The sequence below is a fragment of the Nuphar pumila genome, chromosome 10 (assembly GCF_984573655.1).
Source record: "Nuphar pumila chromosome 10, dmNupPumi1.hap1.1, whole genome shotgun sequence".
NCBI lineage: Eukaryota > Viridiplantae > Streptophyta > Magnoliopsida > Nymphaeales > Nymphaeaceae > Nuphar > Nuphar pumila.
Genome location: NC_143258.1, coordinates 76,495,724 through 76,501,731, shown reverse-complemented (window position 1 = coordinate 76,501,731; position 6,008 = coordinate 76,495,724).

Sequence of the window (6,008 nt, the reverse complement as noted above, 5' to 3'; positions counted from 1 at the left end):
CTTCGACCTGTGGATGTAAGTAGGGCTGTTAATAACTCAGCTATCCAACCTATTGAGGTGTACCCAAACCCTCTCAAATAATTAGTTGCGAATTTGGAATCAGGTTCCGGTTTTGTCTGGTCAATAAAATGAAAATTCAAACCGGGATCTAATGGTACAGATCTAGTAAAAAATACTTGAAAAGTATGATTTTGAGAAGATTCTTACGGGGCCTAAAGAAAGCAGAATTAGGAATATTCCCCTTCTCTAGTTTTAAAGCTTTTTTTTTACTAAAAATACATATAAAATACTTGGGTCATGCCTGGTCGGGTTGGATATCCAACTGTAATGTCCCCCCCGGTGTGGATGGGTGGGGGGGGGGGGGGGGGGGGGGTTATAGAAAAGGGAGAGGGTGTTACCCTCTCTCTCTCTCTCACATATGAAATGTGGGAGAGAGAGTGGGAAAACACACCTCTTAACGAAGCAAGAGGGGGGTGAGGGCATGGCTATAAAAAACCATGGGTCCCTTCTCTCTTCCTTGTCTATTTTGGTAAAACAGGAAAAAGAGAGAGAGAGAGAGAGGAGCGCCACCAAGCCTTTTTCATTTTTTTTCAAAAAAAAATTTGTAGGTGGAGGAGGCAAACCCTGTCGCTCGTAGTGAGGAAGAGTAGAGGGGTTCGTCCCCTCTGCCCTCATCGTCAAGAGGCTTGTAATTTCAAAAAAAAAGAAGATAATGTTGGGCGTACCGCCATTGGCAATTGTCGATGATGTCATCGTGTTCACGGTGGAAAAAAGAAAAGGGGTATCCTACAACATCCATTGGCAATCGTGAAGTTGCCGGAGGCAGCAGCACAACAAAGAAGAGGGGAAGACAGAGAGTCTGACTCTCTGACTCGACCCTAAGTGACAGGCAGACTCGGTTTGCACATAACGACAGACCGAGCCAGGCCAATAGCTCACTGGACTGAGAGCCAGAATGAATAAGACCAGCCGACTTGGTCCAACAATGACTCAAACTGAGACAAGCAAGAAAAAAAATGATAACAGACCAAGTCGGGTCTAATTTTTTGACAGACCAACTCGATATGGACAGACTAAGTCTGCTCTGACAAGCTAACTCGGTCTAAACCGGGTCAGCCATGTGTTAGAAAAAATATATATATATATACATATATGTGCGTAAGCGAATATGAATATGTATATGGAGCATGACAAAAACCGAGATAGTGAAGACCTCGATTTTCCTAATACAAGTCAGATCCGAGTTTGGATCCAAATTGGATCGATATCCCGATCGAATCTAGTGTATATAAAGTGGATCCCAAACAAATTGGATCCCGTTGAGTTTAGCTCAAATCCAAGTCTTTTTCATTGTTGACGGTACTCTTGTACCAAATCTATCGTAAAAAAGTTTGGATCAGGCATATAGGATATAAGTTTCAGTCAGGTTTATAGTTGAAAAAACTGAAGGATTCATATTTGAGTAAAATTGGATCTAGATCCGTCATTCTATCAATAGATCCAGTTAAACTAAATCTGAACTATAGTGAATGCAAATTAGGTGTGGTATAAGAACAAAACAAATCTGAAAAAAAAAATGCATGAACCCTGAGATTGTCGAAGAGTAAAAGGATAATTTTATCCTTGATATGCCCGAAGTAAATCAGGCATAACTTTTCACTCAGATATCAGATTCAAGTAATTTTGGATCCTTGGATTCTTCTCTTCTAGTAGGATCCATTAGCAGGAGATATAATGACAAACTCTGGTAAAAAGGAGTCAGAGTTTAGCATTAAATTCTTGGAGTATTTTCATAATTTTTTTTACAAAAATAAGACTTTAAATAATGATACAAGATTTTTGTCTATTTTAGATTAGAACTTGCGAGAAGACTAAGGTTATTCTTTAGATTTAGAATTTAAGCATTTGAGGTAAGTGAACATTTGCAAATTTCTTCTTAGTTAAATAAAACACATATTGGTTGGTTTAAGTATCTTGCAATGTGATTTCATGTATTATAATAATGTTAGCTTTATTTTATTTTGAATTAGAATAATTGTTTAGTATGCTTAGGAATCCATAACTTTGATGTTAAATATAATGCTTGAATCTGATGATACATCATACATGTTTTTTGGTTTATGATATGAGTTAAATTATGAATATATCATGTGTGGAGATAATCATAACATTAATGCATGTAAAATGTTGTTAAAGGTTGATGTATGATTTTGAGAAATGAGTGTAGAGTTTCAGAGTTTCAGGATAGGATCTGTCCTGAGAATGTTACGCTTATGTCTTAAGAGAGGTATTGTAAGTATCGTGACTTAATGGGTTGATTCTGTGGTGGGATGTTATCCTTAGATATACGACATATGCCTACATATTAAAAGTAGTTAGTGGACATATATTGATGTTTGTATAAGACACTAACGTTAAGAAATTAAAGTTAAAAGAATAATGTGCATAGGATCTAGTAGGTGAGAATGGTCTAGGGTATTGTTTGGGGTGTGTATCTCATTTATACTTCGGAATTTGCTCAGAAATTTCTAGGTGACCCTTATGGATTAAAAACATTTTCCACTAGATGCATGTAGGATGTAGCATAAACCACAAAACCTTGGGGGTAGGTTTAACCTCTCAAGCTCTTCGGCTAGCTACCGATGAGTACTTTGTGGCTCTTGGCTTGCAACCGATGAACAACTGTTGCATTTATGAGTCCATAGTTTGGTCCGATTTAGATTATGTTGTTGTAAGTGGTTCATACGTCTGGCCAATGTCTTAGACTTTGAGTTGTCTACATGTATTGCCATGCCCAATGAGGTTATTTCTAGAATAGCCGATTAAAGTAAAACATGAATGTCTACTTTAAGAATGATAATAGAGAACAATAAAAGGAGGTAAAATCTATAAACAATATATGTGTTTAATTAGCAAACTAAAGTAAGATTAGCTCACTACAGTTGTAACGATCATGTCTAATTTGTAAATGAAAACTTACTGAGTTGTAGATTCACCCCCTCTCTTGATTGCAATTGTAGGTTCAAGGACTGCTGCCAACCGAAGGAATTGATTGTGAACTTTGATTCAGCTACCACCAAACTTCTCAGCATTTGAAGTATTATTCATTTTGAATTTTTTGTTTACGCTACTTATGAAATTTGGATGATAATAATTGTTGTTGATGGATGTATGAACCTTGAATCCTTTTAATAAAAAAAATTCTGACATGGTTTTTAAGATTATTTTTGATAATTTTTCTCTGAGAACTGATATTCATGAACTCGGGCTGAAGAGGCCCCAATTTGGGTCATTACACCAACACAAAATTATCACCCAAACCCAACCCTCATATTACTCGGGTCAGGTTTGGATTGACCCTAAAAGTACTTGGGTCGCCATTTTTTATGCCCATACCTGGGTATTTGGGTCTGGGTTGGGTTCGGTAACCGATACAAACGATACCCGTTGACAGCCCTAAATTTGAGTTGGCTGACGTGCATTCTATAAGGCAGCCAAGAGATGGCTCATACATAAGGCTGCAATAGATTCCAATCAGCAGCAATATCATAACATGCAATCACACGCCCCTATTACATGTGCACCAAAACATTTGTGTGCGGGCTCAACTCTTGTCTTTGCGATTACTCATGTTTGGATCCCAATTCTCTAACGATGACGCTCCTCTTTTTTCTCATACGTGACCTTTTAAGAAGTGGTAATTGGTTAAGATGCATGTTGGTAGAAAAAAGGGATGATAGCATTGGTGACGAAAGATCTCTGAACGGCAACAAAACGGCAGTCAATATCTCGTGTGAAGTTGATTCTTTTTTTCATTTTTTAACTGCAAAAATATTTCTTGAAATAAATAAATTAAAAATAATGCAACGATATATGTAAAAGTATACCAAATGAGATTATAAAAATGATATTTTTTGAAGATATAACCAATAATCATTCTAAAAAAAAGCTATAGCCAATAAAAACACAACTATCAAATTAAAGTTGTGATGTCTTATAAATTAAAAATATCATGATATTTTCAATGTACCCCTTATGTTTTGGCTATTTTAAGCGATTGGCAAAATGTTTTGTAAAAGAGAAAATTCCATTTAGGGTCCAACATTTGGACCATAATTCCAAGTATGAGCCAAACTTTCAAATAGGGACCTCATGTCAACACCCATGATATTGGAAAATTTGAGTCGTTTTTTGGTTTCTTGTATTATCTCTTGAAAACTGAAAAGTAGTTATCTTCATTAAAAAAAAGTCAACTGAACTTTTGTCATTGTTGTAAAATGGAAGCCCTTGTTTAATAGTTTTCAGAAAAAGTTTGGTCAATATATGAAACTTCATAAATGTTTGGCTCATATTTGAAATTAAGAGCAAAAGGTTAGCCTCTCAATGGAATTTTCCCTTCAGAAAATTTTGTAATATGCTGTCGATTCATGGGAAACAATTATGGCCACCCATTTTCATAGTGGTTTGGAATTTGAATTATTCATCCTAATGTTCCCAATGGGTTAGAAGGTTAGAGAAATGGGAAAATATATTAGTTAAAAGAGGTCGGGGTAGGCCTAGGAAGACTTGGATGAAGATGATAGGAAAGGATATGAATGCTTTGAACCTCACCGAGGAGATGGCATTGGATAGAAATGATTGGAGGAAAAGGATTCATGTGGAAGACCCGAAATGAATTTCTTTTTTTGGTTCATATCGCTTACCCCAATTGTTTTGGGATGAAGGCGTAGTTGTTGTTGTTGTAATGTTCCTCCATGCTTTTTTTTTTTTTGTGGCTACACCACCGACCTCACATGGGCTGGCCTCTGGTTGGTGGGGAGTACACTCAGCTTCGACTTTGCGGCTTCTTTCACCTACAGTATTTGAGTAGGACCAGTTCACACTGTTGTTCACTGACTTCAAATTGGACCAGGCAGGCTGCCATCCGATTCATGTTGGTTGAACCATGACCCAGTCAGTGGAATCTTATGAAAAAGTTTTCCTTCTAGATCATCAGTGACCATACTTGGCTCTCAATTAATTTGGACTGTGCCATTGTGAGTATATAGAGCATATTTTAATTAATTTCTTTAAACCCTAAATTCTGTAAATTTGCAAAAACCCCATTCTGAATCCGACCAGTTACAACCCTATCTTTGAGGTACTTAGCCTGTCAAATGGTAATCACATTGCACCTGATCCTCCCATCTTTGTATCTTGGAAGTAGAGATCTTGCCTAACTAGGTGCACTAATCTAACTATTAATAAACACAATTACCAAAAAGGAGTTTTTTTTTAAATGCCCAAAAGGATTTTAACATTGGGCTATATTCACCAAATGTGAAGTTCCAAAATTCATTGAAGGTGAGTTTGGATACGAAGTAATTTAAGAGAAATGGAATTCTACTATATAACATATTTCACTTGTTTTGATTCACTTTTGTGCTTATTAATTAGAATTCTAAATCTTCTAAAATCTGTCATTAGAGGTCCCAACTGAGGAGGTGGGAGCTCTAATTGTCAGAGCCCTCGGGACATCCAGGCTTCTTCTGTGAAGCTTCGTCCTCCTCTTCTCCTTCTCCTCCACCTCCTCCTCCTCTTCTCCCATCCGCCTCCACCACCACCTCCTCCTCTCCTCTTCTCCTCCCCTCTCCACCACCACCACCACCACCGCTTCCGCCTCTTCTTCTCCCCATCCACCTCCACCATCTCCTCTCTCCCCTTGTAACCACCACCGCCTGATGGAACGCACGCCTCTCAAGCTGAGCACAACTGGCCTTATGCTGGCTATCTAATGCCGTTTTTTGACGGAATGTGGTGCATGCATACTCGCTCGTCCCATCTCCGTCCACACCGTATCCCTTGCCCCTCTCTGTCGAGAGAGAGAGAGAGAGAACAAAAAGAATTTATTTTTAATAAACATGAAAAAAAATTTATTGAAAGCTTGAGGGTGGCTGGGTGGGGACGATGTGCTCATTTTGTGCTGCAAAGGATCAAATACAGGTTGTACCGATCCAAATCCTAATCCA